Source organism: Gadus macrocephalus, chromosome 19, assembly GCF_031168955.1.
Source record: "Gadus macrocephalus chromosome 19, ASM3116895v1".
In the NCBI taxonomy this organism is placed as follows: domain Eukaryota; kingdom Metazoa; phylum Chordata; class Actinopteri; order Gadiformes; family Gadidae; genus Gadus; species Gadus macrocephalus.
Window position 1 is genome coordinate 2,172,527 of NC_082400.1, and position 21,643 is coordinate 2,194,169.

The 21,643-nt window shown below is 43.1% G+C and overlaps 1 protein-coding gene across 2 annotated transcripts in view; it reads right to left on the reverse strand.

The window, feature by feature from the left end:
- slc26a1 (solute carrier family 26 member 1) overlaps window positions 1-6,367 on the reverse strand; it is a 25,988-nt gene extending 19,621 nt beyond the window's left edge. Inside the window, exon 1 of one of the 2 annotated variants that reach the window (XM_060039043.1) lies at window positions 6,163-6,367. The gene's annotated coding sequence lies outside the window, so the exon portion shown is untranslated. Of the gene's footprint in view, window positions 1-5,007; window positions 5,168-6,162 lie in introns of those variants that run through there. The other variant, XM_060039042.1, reaches the window with a different exon arrangement.
- Window positions 6,368-21,643: the final 15,276 nt, after the last annotated feature.

The window sequence follows — 21,643 nt, forward strand, 5'->3', positions numbered from 1 at the left end:
TAAAGTGATGCAGAAAAGCCACACATTTGGGGGCTGATCTTTCCATAATAATGTTCCCCTCAAAATGTCCTGGGGGAGGACCCCCACCTTAATGTCACCCCCATGTTCAAACACAACATACTTCAGTGCATGGAGCAGACAGACGAGATGGACACTATAGCACAGAACACACAGTCAGGACAACCTCCACCAAGGACACTGCGGCTTCTTAGCTCCCCCTCGAGGGAGCTTTAGTGTTTTCTGTTTGAGGCTGAGGGGAGGAGGGCAAAAAGGCCCGGAACACCCCAGAGCTCTCCCAGTCCCCCCAGGACACAGGAGATGTGGATCTGGGCGGATCACAGGAACGCTGAGATGCAGATTGGGATATCGGCTTGACACAGACACTGGATTTTGCGTTTGTCTTGTTAAGAGAAATTTCATGTTAAATTGCACAGCTTCACAATTAATAATTCATTAGCAGACTGGTTGGTCCAGAGCAACTCAATTTTAGATACATGTCAGCTGGGGTAAGGTTTGGTGTTCTAACGCACATGCTTCAAGCTAGGAGTCAACACCACAACCACTAGACTACCCTGTGTGTGTTTATGTGTGTGCATGTGTGTGTTGAATGTTAATGTTTGTACCCATGCCCATGTGTCTGCATGCCCATGTCCATGTACTGTACGTGTGTGTGTGTGCGCGTGTCTGTGTGGGATTTTATGTGTGTGCCCGCGCCTGTATGTGTGCATTCCCATGCCTGTGTGTGTGTGTGTGTGTGTGTGTGTGTGTGTGTGTGTGTGTGTGTGTGTGTGTGTGTGTGTGTGTGTGTGTGTGTGTGTGTGTGCGTGTGTGTGTGTGTGTGTGTGTGTGCATGCCTGTGCCAATGTGTGTGGGTGTGTGTACTGGCCAGTGTGTTTGTCTTTTTTTGTCTTTTTACGAAATTGCCAACCTTTAACTCTGGTACGTGGGTCTCTCTGTTCAGCAGACAGCTGAATAATTACCCAGCAAGTTTTTCATTTAAACCAGGAGAGGTTATGGATCCGTGAACAAAGCCGCCGGTCTGCCAGTCCGAAATCAAGTGAAAGTCTTTTCACTTGATCTCTGAACGCAGTGAAGGTCAGTCAAGGTCACTCCATATCATACATAATATGTGTGTTATTTCTCATATCTCTCCAAGCCCAGATAGGGAAATAGACCAATACCACGACACCTAGGTTAATTCAATGGATTCTCAGCAACAAAGTTGTGAACAAACAGACTTTGTTCACAGATGGAGACATTGACCGACATGAATAAATTAAAGTGAGAGAACTTGAATTTCATACCAAATCGAACATTTGATCAAATAGGGTAAACATTAAGAGAGAAAAACAAAGACAACCGTAGAAAGAGAAGCTTTGACCAACCAGGAGCCCATCAGTGATAACTGATGACTGTGTATCCACCACCATCTAAACAGACGTACCATTTCTGCACATTAGTACTGCTCTCCAACGCAAAGAAAACTTCAGTTTTAACTAACTAGACCCAATTCACCTTTCGCAAACCTTCCGCTGGTTAGGAGTTGTCTTAAAGGAAAACTTTGCGATTTTTCAACCCGGACCCTATTTTCCAATCATAATGCGGACATCCAATTTTGAGATTGGTCCAGTACTGAACGATTACGCAGAAGCTGTAATATCAGTCAAAGTCAAATATATATGTATCGCACAGTATCAGACACAGTGGTTATTCAAAATGCTTTAAAATAAAATAAAAAAACAAAATAGAATGATATATATATTTATAGATCATTCTATTTTGTTTATATATATATATATATATATATATATATATATATATATATATATATATATATATATATATATATATGAATAAACTAATAAAAAAAAATACATATTTCTTACAGGCTGCAATGTTCTCATTGGGGCAATAGCCTCAGTCCGTGCAGTCTTTTAAAGAGCTGGTTCTTGTACTGACAGGCATCTTCTTGAGCCGGACTTGATAATACACAACAATACACAAAATAAACAAAACTTTTATTCCTCTTTAAGGAGCCTTTGCATAATGATGGAATATTAAAAAATGATAGTGTGGCAACCCGGCCGTTGCCAATTAGGGAGATGAAGAGCACCTGAGAAACCGGTGGAGAAGCAGCTTAAATAGCCTGCTTCTCCACTCATTCGGGGCTCTCAGCCATGGGGCTTCGTGCCGGGAGGGAGCCGAGTGAGAGACAGTCACGGGAGAAGCCGGGAGCGGGAGCCACGCCGACCTCACCGACGGACCGGACCCGGAGACCCCTCACCCTTTTTGCCCCAGTGTGGAAGAAACTTGAGTTACTGTATGATTTCCCCTCTCTTTTGTGAGCTGCAGTAACAAAACCGTTGCACCGCTACTGTCTCGAGCGTTTGTTTCGGGAATCGCAGCCGCCGACGACCGGGGTTGCCACAATAGAAAGAGAGGATTACAGCTGCAGGGTATTCGTTCAATCCTGGACTAATCTCAAATAATGCTGTCTGCAATAGTCCCTTCGACCCAAAATGATCAGTTAAAAGTTTTCCTTTTAACTAAAAATTTACAGATTCTATTTAGAATTTGCAGGATTCTAAGAGCTCCATTTTGAGTAATAAACGTCAGACTTGTAACCTCTTTAAAAGTAAGGTCAAAGGTCTATGTTTAATCGTAAGATTTTATGGCGATGGACATAAGATGTTCGGACAGTTTTTTAGCAGTCAGGCACTCATTAACCAGTCCAAGATTGGGCCCCTTTACATAACAGCGTTGAAACTATAGGCCCGTCATGGAGGTCAAAGTCAGAGAAACCTTGGAATAGGCACACAAATGTATTTTAAAGGTTTGCAATGTTGGACGGTGTCTAAATGTATTTCTAAGAGACAAAATACTAGACAATGTGCTTCATTACTCCAGAGTACATCATATTCATCTAGGCAGAAAAAAAAGATCGCACCACTAACCTTCTCCATGTGAAGGCCAGATATTTACACCTTAATAACTAGAGCAAAGAGCAAAGGAAACATGGAAGTTTCCAACCAAAGAACGAACTCTCACCATTGAGCTTTACGAGCATGTTCTATAAATACCTATCATATTAAGCCATGAATCATTGACTAAACTGGAGCCATGCCAACATAGTTCATCTATCTGACGGAGATTGATGGACGCGGTTGGTCATAAACATTGTTCCTAATGTTGCTCCTGCTTGTTCAATAAGTTTAGCGTATCCAAGAACAATATAAGCAATAAAGTTCATTATAGCCTTTAAATGAGACCTGGCTATAAATATAGACCACTCTGATAGTTTAATTCAAAGATTAATATTTTCTGCATTTTACATGTTAAATAATATGTATTTGTATTGTCCTTGAAATGTTCTTGTAAAGCATCCTGAAGTATTTGAAGGAGGCTTCGGAAAGTGCAGATTGCTTAAGGCGGCTTCCTTGACGAATAATATATGTGTGTTGGTCTTGCATACAATTTTATTGTATATATGCTTTATTCTTTATCATAGGATAATGTATTCGATTTAATGTATTGGCTTGCAGCTTCTGTTTTAAAGTTTATTTGATTTAGTTAATTGTAACTGTAGAAAATAAGACATTAGGATTCAGTACTTTACACTGTTGTTCCTCCTACATCTCTGCTGGACTTGTAGTTTATTTAGTTTATTTTAGCTTAATTTAGCATTATGTAGCATTGTTTATTTAAGCTAGACATTAGGACTTTCACCTAATTTCGAATGAGGAGGGATGCCTGAATAATGTTTTAAAATATGTAATCTGAAGTCACATTGTATAAGGAGTTATTGAGAAAACACAGTTCACCAACCTCATTGGAAGAATACCGTTAAATGTTCAGCTGTTAATCATCTACTGAGATGGTGTTGAAGAGAATGGTCTATAGTTAACCAGTCAAACAACCTGAAGAGAGATGACTCCTGCCACAAACACATCAACCCAACACCTCTTACAGGGTTGACTGTCTCAATTGGAAGCATCTGGTGAAGTTTAGGATAGGTTTATTAATCAATTGATAATGTCATTGGTTTAAGGGTGTGATTTTGCGTGCCCATCACAGGCATTACAGCTACTGCATAAACATGGTTTATTCACCAGACATGTAATCTGTTTCCTGAGTTCCTATTCTAATTCTACACGCAGGAGATGGGCTTGTTGATTCTTGTGTTTCTGTTCCAACAAGTTTATTATGTGTACATATTTAGCATTTATTCTCATGTTACTAATTTGATCCTACATTATCCTCCTTTGTATAGTAGTGTCTTTATAGAGCACAGGTTACCAAATAACCAAACCCTAAATCCTAAACCTAAAAGGAAACCCTAAAACTCAGAAACCAACCCCTAAAACATGACCCTAATAGGAAACCCTAACCCTAAAACCAAACCAGTGCAGAAAATCTAACCCTAAAACATATTGCAAATAAAAAAACCTAACCCTTAAAACAAAAACAAAAAACTAAACCCTCAACCCTAACCGTAATATAAAACCCTAATCCTAAAAATAAACTCTAAAACCAAACCCTCAAACCTAACCCTAATAGGAAACCCTAATCCTAAAACCAAACTCTGGAATGAAACCCTCACTAATGAGCTATGGAGAAATATCAACAGTACGAGGTCAGAAATCACTTGTTTCCCCATGGAAAACATACATTAGCATGAATGTATGATTTGAAGGACAAAACCACAGAGTAGATCTCAGGCTGACCTTTACATGACAAAACCACAGAGTACATCACAGGCTGACCTTTACATGACAAAACCGCTGAGAGATGCTCGTTAATCACCTTTATCAGGTGAAGGGTGATTTATTTGCCCAATCCGTTTCTTTTTAAAACTGTCTACAGCAGGACTCCTTAAACTTTGCCTCTCGAGAACCAAGGACAATTCCATGAGTTTCAGTGGAGGGGGAGAAATAAACAGACTTGGGGTCTTTTTGAACTATGACCCTTTGTTTTAGTGTTCCAGAAGATGATGGGAGATGTACTCACGTTGGTAGAGGTGTTTGTGGTGGAGGTGGAGAATAAGAACCTTTCTGGAGCCCTTCTGATCCAAGACAAATCTCCAATAGGGTCCAACCTCAAGTTACCTTCTCACTTCTCTCTCTCTCTCTCTCTCTCTCTCTCTCTCTCTCTCTCTCTCTCTCTCTCTCTCTCTGGCACCTCTGCTTGCTCTTTTGCTCTCTCTGTCTCATTCCCACTCGGTTTCCTTTTCTCTCCCCCCCCCCGTCTCTCTCTCTCTCTCTCTCTCTCTCTCTCTCTCTCTCTCTCTCTCTCTCTCTCTCTCTCTCTCTCTCTCTCTCTCTCTCTCTCTCTCTCTCTCTCTCTCTCTCTCTCTCTCTCTCTCTCTCTCCCCTGTACAGTGTGGTTGATCTATGAGGGGTAATCACTCAAAGATAAAGCAGGTCTGTTTCCCTATTGGCTCTTATTCAGCCCGGGTGGGCGGGACCTCAACTCTTAGCTGGTGTTTGACTGGTGTGGATTTGTGTGTGTGTGTGTGTGTGTGTGTGTGTGTGTGTGTGTGTGTGTGTGTGTGTGTGTGTGTGTGTGTGTGTGCGTGTGTGTGTGTGTGTGTGTGTGTGTGTGTGTGTGTGTGTGTGTGTGTGTGTGTGTGTGTGTTTGTGTGTGAGATGAAGCTTGTGAAACACACACTCCCAGGGTCTTTTCTAAGCTAATAACGTGTTCAACCACTATGTTAGCCTTAAACAAACTATCTTATCACCTTATCAGCTGGCCAGAGTAATTTCACACTTTTGAAGCAACTTCTAATTAATTCAGATGCATGTCCCGAAAGAGGACAGGTAAGGATTAGGGGTCACCCTGCTTAAGGATGACTCCAGGTCGCCTGCAGACACTGGGGATCAAACCAAGACCTTATGAAGAACCCCCTCCCACAACCAGACAGTGAAGGGATGTTAGGTCATGGCTGCCATCCCTTCGGAGAGAGAGGAAGAGAGCAGCAGTTTGTAGAGGAAGGAAGGAGAGAAGAAGAGAAGAAGACACGGGGGGGCGGTAGAGAGGAGGACATGAGGAGACAGAAGAGGAGATGAAGATAAGGGATGAGAGAGGGGCTTATGTAGAAGAGGATAGGATAGAAGAGAGAAGAGAGCAGGAGAGGCAAAATCTTTGATTTGTGAAGAGGCTCACCGGGAGTGTGGTGGTGGGGGAGGGGAGGTGGTGGAGGGAGAGCAGCATAGGCCATGTCCTCCCTGAAGTCTCTCTCTCTATCACTCCTGCTGTCCTCTTCAATGCCGGCATCCTCCTCTACCAGTGTGCCACTTCCTGCTTCCTGCAGCAAGGCATCATGGGAGGAGGATGGGAAGGTAGAACAAATTCACTCGTCCAGACACTTGTCCCTTCAGCCGGCCAATGAAGACGAAGCAGACGGGGGCCTGGGCGGGAGCAGACAGAGACAGCATGAGGGGGGAGGTGGACCTGTGGGCGGTTACCATGGCAACTCATTCTGAGCGTTTGTGTGTCTGTGCATGGAGAGAAAGGGAGAGCTAGTGGGGGAAAGAGAGAGAGCTTTATGTTGGAACACTCTGATGTCTGCATGCACTCGTCTGTGCCTTGGTGTGTGTGTGTGTGTGTGTGTGTGTGTGTGTGTGTGTGTGTGTGTGTGTGTGTGTCTGAGTTTGTCTGTGTGTGTGTTTTTGTGTGTTTATGTGTTTGTTTGAGAGTTAGAATGTGGGTTAGGGTTAGGGTTAGGGTTAGGGTTATGTGTGATCTACAATAATATGTACTGTACGTAATGTTCACATGCACATTATAAATGTAATTGTAATGGTATTAAACTAAGAGTATAACTTGCTGTTGCAGTCCAGTACTATACTGGTACACCCCAGGGAAGAGGAAGGGATTGAACTTCCATCCAGATCATAACTAATCTGGGAGCTTTTCATAAACATAGCACAATTACCATGTAATCTTGTAATTTCCATCACAGCTTTTCTTTTCATTTCATTTCATTTTCATTTATTTATTTATTTAAAGGACAGTGCACATTGATCAACATTTCTGTAAATGCGCCAGTGTTAGCCAGCAGGCTAATTTTCAACTGTAGTCCTTTGGCAAGATGTTATACTAGGCACATGGTGGCTGAAAATAAAATAACATTAAATCACACAGCAATTGATATACAGCAATAAAACATAATGCTATAGGACTGAATCCATTAAAACATAAGACATATAACCATACAGCCATACATCCCTTAGGGGATCAATAAAGTAACCAACTATCCATATAACTACAGGACAGCTAAAGTATAGAGGTAGACAAACATTAATGTATTATGAGAGGTGCTCACATTTTTGTATGGTCAAAAGCCAGCCCTTAAGATGGTGTGTGAATGTATGGTGTGAGGTGGAGTTTCTAATGTCCACTGGCAATTGGTTCCATAGTTTAGAGGCTCTCACAGAAAAGCATAATTGGCCAAAGGAACTGGACCTAAGAGGGACTACACAGTCCCCTCTTAAGGCAGACCTTGTGGTTCTGCTGCTAGATTACTTCTGCTGTATGAAAGTGCAGAGTGGTGGAGGAGCCTTCCCATTAATGATCTTAAAGATTTGGCATGCATCACTGTGTTTTAAAATATTTTCCCAACTGAGTAAGTTATATTTGTTAAGAATGTTACAGTGGTGGTAAAGTTTGGGTTTTTTGTCCAAGACTTTAAGTGCTTGTTTGTGAAGTGATAAAATAGGCCTTAATGTTGTGCTACATACCTGGGTCCAGCTTGTCATACAATATGTTAGGTGAGGGATTATCATAGTATTCATGTATAGCTTTGCTACAGGTGTTGTCAAACAGTTCCTTATATACCTAAAGTTCGCTAGGTTATATTTGGTTATTTGCACTACCTTTCTCACTTGATGTTTAAATGATAGAGTAGAGTCAAGAATAATGCCTAGATATTTAAACTGTGTAACTGTTTGAATGACCTCCCCAGACACACAGACATTGGGTTCACAGTGAGATACAGTTTTGCTTTTGCTAAAAAACATACAGACTGTCTTGTTAACATTGAGATTCAGCTGTGAGCAAGTAAGCCATTTACGTACATGTACCATTGTGTCGCTGAGCTTGGCAGCAGCTTGGGCTTTAGTTTTTGCATGAACATATATGACTGTATCATCAGCATACATCAGAATCTCACATCCAGTGCACACTGATGGCAGGTCATTTAGATGCTGAACAGAATAGTGTTTCACAGATTTTTTATCAATCTATTCATCTAGACATGTTGAAAGAGAAAGCTATTTAAGTACATTTACATTTACATTTAGGGCATTTAGCAGACACTATTATCCAAAGCGACTTAGAATAAGTACATTTGTCACAAGAAGTGCAACAATATATCGCTGTCGGTACAGTAAGGATGTTCATAGAACCAAGTGCATGTACAACAATCGCTAGGCTAACCAATTCCCCGTGTTACAGCAATGATAGCAGCTACTGCAGTTGCTACACAGTTAAGTACTATAATACAATACAACACAATACAATACAATGTACAATGGTGGCCAGAAGGGGGAGGGTGGACATTAGCTGACTCAACTCAAAGAAGCACGAAGTGGGACAGGTCCATTCTTTAATCATTACAAACCCTCCTAACCAGTGGAAAACCTCTAGGGCCATTAACTGGTTAAACTTCAGGCTCTTGGTCAATGTTTGAACTGGTGAAGACTCTGGAGGAAGATATGTGTCCTCAGTCCTGAACAGAATACGTCTCAGACTAAAAGACCAGTGTCCTAAACCCCTCCCTCTACTGGGCCCTCCAAGCACCCACTCTGATATAGCCATCACAACAGAAACAAGATCAAATGGCTTCTATCAGTTACAGAGTAATTACTATTATCAAATATTCCCCATACAGATCATAAATATGAATAAATAATATATTTTATTATGGTACCTTTTAAGATACCAAATTAAGATAAAAAGCAAATCTAAACTAAGCTAAGCTATGTTCAACTATGCTAAGAACATTGTTTAACCCGAAGAGGGAAGTTCCGTTGTGAGTGAAGTAGTATCCAATGAAGAACAAATTAAAGATTTATGATGCAATAAATAATGTTGTATAGTTCAGTAGTATGTGTGCATGTTGTCCATAGTGTGTAGCCCCACAGTGTCTACAGAACAGAGAACCAACCTTGTGGTCATACCGCTAAGTGCTTACCTGATGGCCATGTCTGGATCACCTGGTCTTCACAAACGCCCTATCTGAGGTTGCTACAGCGCCAACGACAGGAACACTCATTACACCTGTGAGGTGGGAAGGTACGGTTTTAGAGATACTTAAGGTACTGAGCTACTGTGTTATTTACCATCCTGTTGACGCCTTAAAGATCCTTTCCTGATCCGGGAGATTCCCCTCCATCTTTAAAAGCTTTGAAATGTGCTGAGTTCAAACCCTAGGAGTGAACTGAAATGTCTGACTAGTTCCTCATCCAGAAATACTGTATTAATATATCAAGCAGCTTCTGTGATATTAGGTTATATAATTTAGCCGTAATAGAACAGTGATTTCAGATCCAGGTCATTAAGGAGCAGGCTACAGGTGGACATCAAACCCAGAACCTCTCAGCTGGGACTCAAGCACCCTAACCAGCAGACTGGGATGATTCCTAGAAATACTGGGATGATTCTTATTCCATACTGGGATGATTGCTATTCCATACTGGGATGATTGATATTCCATACTGGGATGATTCCTATTCCATACTGGGATGATTCTTATTCCATACTGGGATGATTGCTATTCCATACTGGGATGATTCCTATTCCATACTGGGATGATTCCTATTCCATACTGGGATGATTCCTATTCCATACTTGGATGATTCCTATTCCATACTGGGATGATTCCTATTCAATACTGGGATGCTTGCTATTACATACTGGGATGAATGCTATTCCATTAAACCATTGGTGATATTAAGGGCTATTTCAAGACAACAGGGACGTTCAACGTTTCCTCTGCTATTTGAAGGAGGCAGGACTATGGTTAGCACAATGTACTCAGTTTGATTCCCAAATGTCTGCAGAATGACCTGAAGGTGACTATGAGGCCTGCTCACTGTATATACAGTGATGGAAACGGTGTCCTCTTGCTACTAACTACTTGATATATTCTTTGGAGAGGAAAGGGTCCTTCTAGCTGACGACCTCACGTGGGTTTATATAAGTGCTCCCAGTCAAGGGTTGGATCTGAGTGGACGTTTTCGTAGGGCACTTCTCTTCTACTGATTAAGCCCAAAAGGTGAGGCAGGTTGGTCAACCAGTGGGTCAATGTTTAAGTGGGATTACTCTTTTTGTCCTGTGTTGTCTTGTCTAAGAAAATTGTTCTGCTTACATAAAGATCATTAACCAACTAATCAAATTCAACATTTGCTAGTAATTGCTAGTATAGAACAAGTAAGTCCGAAGAGGTTGAGAGGATTTGTTTAACTTGGAGGGGATCAACTGCTGCTCAAATATTGAAGTTTTGAATTATAATTTTTTTATTCATTATATTAATGGCTATAGTAACTTTGGATAATGTGAGTATTGCGAAAAAGGGAAGGTGTTTTTTATTTATTCCATTTCAAGTACAGTAATTTGGTATACGCCTAATGTATGCCATGAATATTTAACAATCTTACATTTCATGCCCTTTAGTTATTTATCTACTATTCCTAATTCCCTTGTTTTCTGTAATGAATGGGTGAGAAACAGGGGATAACGGACTCACTCATATTCATGTTTATCCGGGCACATCGAGAAAGGAAGTTTGAGTTCATGGTCATTACCCTGCAGAAGCTTGTGCCTCTGTTCTTTGCTCTTGATCCCCAAAATGATGCCAGGCTGATTCCAGTCTTTATTAGAGACTTGGATGGGCTCCCAGATACCATCCAGGCACAGTTTAAGGAGGGACACTGGACAATAACCGGAAGCAATCATTGTTTCTCATCTATACCGATAGATCAGGCAAACAAAAATGTGAAAGGAGATTGTGGCATAATTGGTCTAACAGAGAAACCTGAGATGTACGTGCGTTGTGACTGGCCCAGAAATCAGCCGCGTTATCGAGCAGTTTATCACTGAAGATGAAAACGAATATTGCGAAGAACGTCCACATCAGGAGAAAGGATCTGCATCTCAGCTTCGAGATGAGGTCGGTAAAGACCTGGTTACATTGGACAACAAGGTGTTTTAGTCTGCAGCCACTGCTGTATCTGTCGACCAAGTTGAATCTACTGGATAAAAGCAGTACACAAACTTCAGGAAGAGTGTACTTGAATCAAATGACACACTTTTGACAACACCAATCAAGCAAAACAACTTATTGTTGTTCCATGAGACGAAAACAGAAGAAGACCGTAAATAAGCTGAGAATGCAGCACTTCAAAGATCATACTGAGCTTTATGGGAAGCTTTCATTGTGCTAGACATGGGGGGATTTGGAAGGGTTCTTTGGTCACAAATCTTCCCCATACCTACCTGCATTATCATCTGAAGGAGCACTCAACTCTTGCAACGAGTCAGTTTTGTTGGTATACATCATGGATGTTGGTAAGAGTAGCAACATCTCTATCGATGAGGAGTTAGTTGCGCTAGGTGTTTATGACTTCATTGTCATTGATGGTGGTGTGCTGATACATTCTCTTCCTGGTACAACTATCCAAGGGAAGACCTTTGACTCATATTTCGACAAGGTATTCTGCCAAAGAGTTCACTATGACTCAAAACAATCAACAAGAGTAGATATCATCTGGGACCAGTATCGTGAACTTACAATCAAAGGAGGCACAAGGGAAAAGCGAGGAACAGGCACCCCACAACTTGTATCTGGAATGGCCAAAATCCCAGGAGTTTGGCAGAAGTTTCTGGCACACTTTGACAACAAGAAGGAGCTGTTCTCATTCCTTTGAAATAAGTTTTTAACAGATGAAAAGTTCCCAGATGATAAGGATGTCTACATCAATGCAGCTGATCAAGTCCACGATGTTGGCAGGGATCCAATGGGTCAAATACAACCATGAGGAAGCTGACACTCGTGTCTTAGTAGATCTCCTCCATGCCCTCCAAACATCGGAGGGCATGGAGACATTGATGTCTCTTCTCAGAATGAGTCTCGTCTCACAGAAGACTAGGGATGTGGAGAGAATTCCCCCAACAAGTGATGCTTTGGATCAACATCTCAAAAGGAGTGTCCTCCAACAGCCCAACGGAGTATTGTGTACATATATTGTATCAACATTTCTATGATTGATTCATGATTCCTGTTCCGAATCCCATTGAACATGGATGGGAGGAAGAGGACAACAAGCTGCTTACCATTTGGATTTTGCCCCTCGCTAAAGATGTATTGCATTTAGATGGGAAGTGCAGTTGTAAAAGCACTTGTTCAAGTAGGTCTACCAGCTCTCGATGCAAGTGCATGAAAGAGAAGCTGAAGTGTACACGTCTGTGCAAGTGTAAGTGAGTGTAACTGTAAAGATTATTAAAAAGAAACACCTGTTTTACATCACCAGCCCTATGATTTTCTGTCTATTTTTTAAGTGATCCTGGACAAAATATGGGTTGTATCGGTCATATGATAAATATATCAGTTGCTACTCCTGATCCTGAATCAATATATACATATAATGTTCAGATCAGATAATCTGATCAAAAGTTATAGCAGCTAAAACAATTATATAGAGACCCTAACAAACAAATTAGAAGTGTAAACAAAACTTTTGCATCAATTTTAAATGAAAATGACAGATTGCCTTTACACGGACCCCACTATGACTTTGAGAGCAGGAGCAAAAGACAAAAAGAAAGATATTAAAACATAATATTGTTTGTTTGTTTGCTCTTCTGACATTAAACTTCCTATCCCTTTTGGAATTCTTATCCAGGTATTTAAATCGCCATGGAGACCAAATAAACCATAGGAACAATGATGATTGAGCTCCCCAGATCTTGTCTTCTTAAAAGTCTACAAACTGACACACACACACACACACTCTCACACTCACACTCACACACACACACACACACACACACACACACACACACACACACACACACACACACACACACACATAGACACACACATAGTACATGTTTCATGGTCATAGTCGTGGTACAAAGATAGTGTTGTATCACCCCCTAGTGGAGTTGTACTCAACATTGAACTCATTCAATTTTTACTTCAACAATAAGGAATCACAAACAACCCTTCAACTACAGAAAGAAACAGTTAGCAGTGGTTTGGGTAGTTTCTTTGAGTATTCCTATATAGGCCACCAAAACAACATATTAAATTATACTTTACCATACTATTCAAATACATATATAGGAACCAAGGTTTATGATTCAGGGACTGACTCCATGTTAAATGATCTCTCGACCGCTAGAGGGATCTTCTACTGGGGGAATTTCTAGAGGAATTGTGCGGCTTGCACAGGCTTTTTGCTACATTTGATAAATTCTGAAGTCCTACAAATAAAATGTGTTGACCGCTGAAGAGGAGATTAGCAGAGAGGCAAGAGAGGCTCATCGGTCAGCTCTTATGCCTCTAGGTTGGTGTGGTTGACTCCCAGCACAAAAGTTTTACATGCAATCACCAACATCTTCACTGGTCTACTTCTGCTCACTAAAGTCACAGACTATCATGAAGGGTGCTTACAAATAAGAAGTATTACAATTAATGGGTACATACACTTTAAGTGGAATTAAAATTAGATCAAATTCACAATAAGGTGTGCTAATATGAATAATATTTTTGTACAGGTTTTATATGATTACACTTCATGGCAATCGGATACTTATGAGTAAAGTGTGACATTTGTGAGGAATTCTGGGATTGAACTGAATTAGCCACTAGGCTTTCAAGCGATAGACAACACTGAAGTTCTTAATTATTTTCATGGTTTATGAGTGAACGGCAACGCTTTTTAATATTTATAATTTGTTTATCATCGGGATTCAAATAATTATTCTCAGTCCCTTTCAGTAGCTTTCTGCTGGAAGCCTAATACACTAGCCCGGTTGTTGACTATATACTCCATACTTTATGTTTAGATTAAAATGTACTCATCAAAGAAAGTAGTTACTTTGCAACTTTGTAATGGAAGTCAAACTAACTAACTTAGTGCTGTCAAGCGATTAATATATTTAATCGTGATTAATCACATTAATGGCATAGTTAACTCACGATTACTCGCGAGTAACCGCGATCAATCGCAAATCTTTTTTCTATGCTAAATATCCCTTGATTTCTTCGTCCCATTAATTGTTCTCATTTTAATGCTCTAATCAACATGGAGAAGTGCATCGGCTTGCCTTGTCCAAATGTTTTTTTTATTGATAACAACAGTGGCATATACTGATCAAAACAGGACGATACAAAAAAAAAGCCTATAGTGCGGTCAGACCCCAAGGGCAGGCCCCCCCTTCCTGCCCTCGGGGTCCGACCGGGCCAAGTTTCGGTACGGGGGTCCCAGTTAGGCCCTAGAATATGGTATTCAAATTTCAGGGCGGTAGGACCTTCCTATCTCAAAAACTTTTTTTCCACCACATTCTGAACCATTAGGTCTCGCAGGCAACACTTCTGAAGGGGCTTTGTCCAAATGACAGTCCATTTGGGAAAACTTTTTTTCTCTATGGGCTAGAACTACAAATCTTGCATATGTCGTTCTCGGGGCCCCGGGAAATGTGTGTCAACATTTTAGCATCCCTAGCTATCTCGAAAAGGCTGGAAAAGGGGCGTGACCTCCAACGGTACAGTCAATGTACATAAGACAGAGGTTAGTTTCTAGGCCCCATTTTTTGCGGGATGGAGGTGTACATTTGTGGCTTAATGTGTGTAGACACCGCTGGCCTGTGGCCACGTCTTTGAAGTCTGGGGTCAAAAGGTCAAAAGGAGCCGGCACCACGCCGCTTATGAGATAACAAAAAGTGAATCTGTATTTCTCTCATTACATTTTGTCATTATTGAAGAGAGGCCTGATTCTCAGATATGCATATTGGACTGTTAGGGTATAGGTCTGGGAAGAACGTCAGGCCAAAATCTTGCAAGCGAGCCGCTGGGTGCAGGTGCAACGAGATGGAGCACTTGCTGAGCCTGGACTTTCATAATCTTCGCTCTGTGAATGTAAAGGATGTTTGGTCGGATGTTACGACGAAGAATCATAATGTGAATGGGAATATTCTATAAATCTCTTGATATCATCTTTCGTCTCAACACTTCTGCTGCAGCCACTTAAAGTCTCACTCCGAGAACCTTAAAATATGAATCAATCCATTAGAAGTATGAAAATATCTTCCCGGTGGTGCAGCAGAGCAAACAAGGTGTCCTTTGACATCTACGTTTCGAGACGATTGCAACAGTGCCACACATGATCATATTTGAATATGTTTCGGGGTAGTAATTAGCTGTCGATTTTGGAGGCCTTTATCAATAATGACCAGCTATAGATTTGCTTCCCGATGGAGATTTTTGACAAATTACATGTTAATTAGCATCTACACGTTAAGCTGAGTCCAATGAGATCAAGCTCGGCCTCTTGCTACACCGACATCATGTCCTAGACCTAGGTGTACCATGTAAAATACATGTTACCATTAGCTAGAGTGTCGTTCTTGGTGTCATTGGACTCAGCTCAACGTGTAGATGCTAAATAACATGTCATTTGTGACAAATCTTTATCGGGATGCAAATCAATAGCTGCTCAGTATTGATTAAGGCCTCCAATTTCGACAGCTAATTACTACCATTGTTCGAATATGCTCATGTGTGGCACCGTTGCAATCGCCTGGAAGCGTAGATGTTGAAGGTTACCTTGTCTGTCCTCTTACGCCACCGGAAAGATATTTACATGCTTCTGATTGACTAATGAATTGATTCAGCTATTCCCCCAGAAGTCTGGGGTCAAAAGGTCAAAAGGAGACGGCACCACGCCGGGGTGGATCCAGATCTCGGGCAACAGCGCAGGGTTGCCAGGTCCTGCAAAAAACGTGCCCCCCACATACCGTTCAAAATCCACCCAAAATGTCCTAGAAGCATCCCAAAAAAAATGATATTATTGGCCATTTTGGCCAACGTTTTGAAAGTAATAATATTTGAGGGAATATTTTTTTGTTGTGGTTTTAGCAGCGAAATGCACCGTGTGCGTGTGTGTGTGTGTGTGCGCGTGCGTGTGCGTGTGCGTGTGCTTGTGTGTGTGTGTGTGTGTGTGTGTGTGTGTGTGTGTGTGTGTGTGTGTGTGTGTCTGTGCATGTGCGTGCGTGTGTGTGTGTGTATAACACGCTATTTTATGTTGAAATGCGACGTAATCCAGTGTTCACGAAACGTAAACTGTCAACGTAGGTATGATTTTGGCGACTGGGTTGGCTCTCAGATATACGTGTTTCTAACAAGATGATATCATTCAAAGTTACATAAAGTAACAGTTTAATAACACAAACGCAGGAAGCACGTGAGCTGCTAGTTTAGCGAAAGCAGCCTGACGTCGTTGAAACATGCGAGCGAGCCGATCAACTCCTAATAACTATAAAACTAAAGATCAGACACAATCACTGACTGAAGATTATGCAATTAAAAAGTATATTTCTCGCTAGAAATGTTATTAGAAACACGTTTAACGGTGAATCGGTCCTAAAATATTGCATTTCCCATTCAGATAATAAAGATTAATAAAGATCATACACATTCACTGACTGAAGATTATGTAAGGAAAATGTACATTTCTCGCTAGAAATGTCATTAGAAACGCGTTTAATGGTGTATCTGTCCTAAAATATTGCATTTCCCATTCAGATAATAAAGATTAATATAAGCTACGCCGTGTTCCGGAGCCGCGGGGGATTCTGGGAATTGGGGTTCTCAGTTGACAAATGGGGCTTTTGTTAACTTGTTTTGTTGTTAGGATTAAGTGGGGTTAATGGGTTCGGGATGTTATGTGGTTGTGTGTTGTTCTATTAACATTGTTCGTGTGTTCATTATTGTCGACACCGTCACCGAGAGTGACGTGACCATCGTTTCGCGCAGCTGTTCCGTGTTGAAGTCTCGTTCAATAAAAACCAACTCTCGTTGTCGAGCGTTCAATAAAAACCAACTCTCGTTGTCGAGCGTGCCCCCCCCCCCCCTACAAACGTGTCTCCCCCCCCCCTCAACAAACGTGTCCCCCCCCTTCAACTAACGTGTCCCCCCCCCTACAATCGTGTGTCGTCGTCGTCCCTCAACAAACGTGTCTCCCCCCCCCCCCCCTCCCCGGTCATCAACAGTCTCTCCCCCCCCCCCCCCCTAAACAATCGTGTCCACAATTTGCCGCGAAAGCCGTGAAACCCAAACCCCGAAACCCGCCTCCACAGCGGCACACGTGGATATTGTAGGTATAACACGCTATTTTTTACGTTGAAATGCTACGTATCCAGTGTTCATGGAAACGTACACCACTGACGTTTTTTCTTGGCGACTGGGTTGAATTAAAGCCATGCAAGCCAATCAGAATCCGCAGAATCAACAACAACGAATAACACGAGCGTCTTCCTGTAACAAACAAACTGTAAACATAGGGCGCTCATATGACGTTAAGCATTTCCTGGCGCATAATGTGACGCTTCAGAACCTAAAACCCCGTTTCCCCCCGTTGACACGACAACACATAACCAGCGTTTTCAGAAATCTCCACTTTGGCCGGAGTTTATAGAAATGATCGTTTTCTGTGACAAAAACGGCGTTTTCGTGTAAATGGGAGGCCAAACCGCGTGGAAATATCTGCGTTTTCCCTTCGTGTAAATGGGGCCTAAGTAGCCTGCGTCTCCACTCATTCGGGGCCTTCTCAGCCATGTGGCGTGCCGGGAGGGAACCGAGTGAGAGACAGCCGAGTTGGAGAGACGTGTTAGGGGGAGAACGCACTAACCCGTACTAACGGCAATACGCTTCCCCCAGGGCTGAGCGCCGTCCACGCAGCCAGACCAGAGCCGGGGATGGACCCTTTTTACCCCATAAGAGGAAGAACTTATGTTGTCTTTTGTTTTACCTTTTTCCCACGTGAGGTGGACGAATAAAAATCGTTGACCAGCAACCCTGTTTGGAGCGTCTCCTTTTAAATTCCCAGCCGCGACGATCGGGGTTGCCACAGTGGTGGAGGATGCGGGCAACGCGATCCCTTGGCGTACCCCAAACCAGGCCATGACGCAGCCAGAGACGACGCCGGCAGAGACGAAGCCGCCAGAGACGAAGCCGCCAGAGACGAAGCCGCCAGAGACGAAGCCGCCCGAGACGAGGCCGCGGGGGACGAGGCCGCAGGGGACGAGGCCGCACCAGACCGCCGCCGCGCCGCAAGAGTCGCCACCGCCGCTGCCGCAAGAGACACCGCCGCCGCCGCTGCAAGAGACGCCGCCGCAAGAGACGCCGCCGCAAGAGACGCCGCCGCTGCCAGAAGAGATGAAGCCGCCGCCGCCAGAGACCCCGGCGCTGCAAGGGACGCAGTCGCCGCCGCCGCCGCTGCCGCAAGAGATGAAGCCGCCGCCGCCAGAGATGCCGTCGCCACCGCCAGAGACCCTGCCGCCGCAAGGGACGCAGTTGCCGCCGCCGCCGCTGCCGCAAGAGACGCTGCCGCAAGGGACGCCGGCAGCAGAAGCAGCCATGCTACGCACCGGACCGCCGCTGCTCCGAAAGGCCACCCGAGGCTTCAACAAAGGGTGAAGGAGTGTGGCAACCCGGCCGTTGCCAATTAAGAAGATGAAGAGCACCTGAGGAACCGATGGAGAAGCAGCTTAAATAGCCTGCCTCCTCCACTCATTCGGGGCCTTCTCAGCCATGTGGCGTGCCGGGAGGGAGCCGAGTGAGAGACAGCCGAGTTGGAGAGACGTGTTAGGGGGAGAACGCACTAACCCGTACTAACGCCAATACGCTTCCCCCCAGGGCTGAGCGCCGTCCACGCAGCCAGACCAGAGCTGGGGACGGACCCTTTTTACCCCATAAGAGGAAGAACTTATATTGTCTTTTGTTTTACCTTTTTCACATGTGAGGTGAACGAATAAAAAACATTGACCCGCAACCCTGTTTGGAGCATCTCCTTTTAAATTCCCAGCTATTAACGGCGTAAACGCAAACCAATTTTAATGGCGTTGATTTTTTTGTCGCCCGATTAACGCTCTTTTGGCTTGGCAAACGTTGTCGTTTTTTCACCTGCTGTCTAGCAACAACTAGTCACGTTAGAAAAACTACAACACCATACCGGATCTAGCTACACCGGAAACAAAACAACAAGCACGCCGCACAAACTTGTTGGGGCAAGCAAGGATACGGAACGGGTGAAAAACTCCTTAAAAGTGTGTGTGTTTGTGTGTCACTCTGTTCGAGGCTGCATTAAGGTGCGGACACACCAAAAGCGTTACCCGCGTACCACGCGTATAAAATCGGCAATTTTTCCATAGGGAAGCATTGGTTTACGCGCGTATGAGGTGCGTACACGCGTATCATGCGTACCAAGCAACATTTTACTCGCGTTAGGGGCGTATGAGGCGCGTATATATACGCGCGTACATATACGCGCGTACGCGAGGAGTTCAAAAAATTTAACTTTTTACGCTCATACGCGTGATACTTAGCCGCAATAGCCAATCAGCGTGGAGCTTGACCCGACGTCACTGGCAGAGAGTAGTGACCCTTGCACAGAAGCATACGGCCGACATCTTTCTTTATTCTGGGTGGAAATAGTAACATAGTTACGCCATTAAATGCGTTTATGGAAACATTTTTAGCGAGAAATGTGCATTTTACTTTCATAATGTTCACTCGGTGAATGTGAAGGATGTTTGGTTTGATAGTTATGACGAAGAGTGAACGCTCCGTTCACTTGCATGGACAGAGTCTCTGGTTGCTAAGCAACCTCAACGTCTTGGCGGACTATTTCTCTGCCGATCAACACTACGAATGCTGGAAACACACCAGACACACCATGTGAAGTTATTTAACCCGATTATTGTTATTTATATCCGAGATTATTTAATCTAACCCGATTCAAGCTCTATCATGCACCCAGACACGGCGGCGTTTGGGTTTCCTTCCTCGGACTCCTAAATCCAGCGCAGCCACAGGCGCGTAGCTGCGTATGTAGGACCATTTTTGACACAAAATGGTCAAGCAACATTTTAGCTGCGTTACGCGCGTACATGGTACGCGGGATACGCGTTTGGTGTGTCCGCACCTTTAGAGTTCAATGTTATTAGCTGTTACGTCTTTCTGACCAATCACAGTTCAAGGCCTCAGTTACTCCCCTCTAGACAAAATCGACTTGGTTGCGACGTTGACAGTATGTGAGTGTTGCCTCTGTTGAGTGAGTGAGAGGTTACGGGCGCACAGCTCAGGCTGCCGGATCGCGCTGCAAGGAATTTTATAAACGCTATAAACGCTATGTTATCCCGCAGTAATCAGCCTGACAGCCCTGAAACGTAAACGGCCCATCGGGAATTCTCCCGACTCTCCCGATTACCACTCCGCAACCGTGTGTGTGTGTGTGTGTGTGTGTGTGTGTGTGTGTGTGTGTGTGTGTGTGTGTGTGCATGTAGGCGTTATTCGATAGCCTGGTAATGTGTATAGGCCTACGTAGGGTAGGAATATTCATACTGGTTTAAATAATAAATGTTATAGTATTTCCCATCTTTGCTGAGCAAGAGTTTTGTTCGAAAGTTCAGTGATTTAAACAAATCAAAGCCTGGACTATTGAAGTTTTACGGTAGGCCTACCACTGGCATGCATCTACCCGATGTCAAGAGGACCGGGTTGAATTCACTGCGGGTCTCTCTTATATCCATCTTACCAAACATATTTTATTACTGTCCTTCTCAACAATCTCTGATCTCACTAAAAGGCTAGCAGCAAGAAATCAAGGGATATTTAGAATGGCAATTAATCGCGAGTTAACTATGACATTAATCATGATTAAATATTTTAATCGTTTGACAGCACTAATATATATATATATAATAGGGGATGTAGTACTTCTGGTGGCCACTGTGAGGCGTGAACCGGGAACATGATGACAACAGTCGAGCGCTGACCAGTGTACCCTTTCAGCTCTGCTCATGTGTTGAGGACATCACCTCTTTCTCCTCTATGGCCTACACATGCTTAGGGACAGTGTCCTCTCATACACAAGATATACGAGTAGAAGTAAATGTAGTATTAGTAGCATAAGTGGATAGAAAAGGATTATCTTTCTAATGGTAATCTATGCAAACTATGTCGTTTAACCGGAGCCGGAGCGTCTTGGGCAGTTGGCCCTAAACGCGAGCTCTGTGCCTTGTACAAGGTCGGGTTTCAGAGCGCAACCGGACTAACAAACCTTACAACCGAAAACCAAACTGTAAAAGCTAAATTCAAGCTAGATCTAAGATAAACTTTTTAAGACATGGAGGTCAAACTGAAGACCAAGGCAGTGACTATAGCCACTAGGCCAGTAAGTCACTTCTAGGCTGGTTGAGTATTCTACACACTAACCACTACACTATAAAAAAGTAGGCTCCTCCCTCCACCTCCTAATACCTATATACCTATTTCTAGGTAGAAATGCCTATAATAATTGATAACTATAATAATTAAAGCTCTCAGCTGTCAGGACCCAGAACCTGAGAGCTGATCACT